Source organism: Cariama cristata, unplaced genomic scaffold (assembly GCF_000690535.1).
Source record: "Cariama cristata isolate BGI_N322 unplaced genomic scaffold, ASM69053v1 scaffold25415, whole genome shotgun sequence".
NCBI lineage: Eukaryota > Metazoa > Chordata > Aves > Cariamiformes > Cariamidae > Cariama > Cariama cristata.
Window position 1 is genome coordinate 1 of NW_009617283.1, and position 203 is coordinate 203.

Genomic DNA, 203 nt, shown 5'->3' on the forward strand with positions numbered 1-203 from the left:
TTGTGATGGGGAAAGCAACCCCAGCCCTTCTCTTGGCTTTACGCTAACTGCACTGCACGTTCAACATCCTACAGCCTTTTCCAGAGAGAGCATCAAGAAGAACAAAAACCCCTCCTGAATTTCCACGGGGCCGCGAGGAGCTGCCAGGGGGGTGCTGGGTGGTGGCAGGGTTCTGGGGGTGGCGAGGGTCCCGCCCCCCTTCC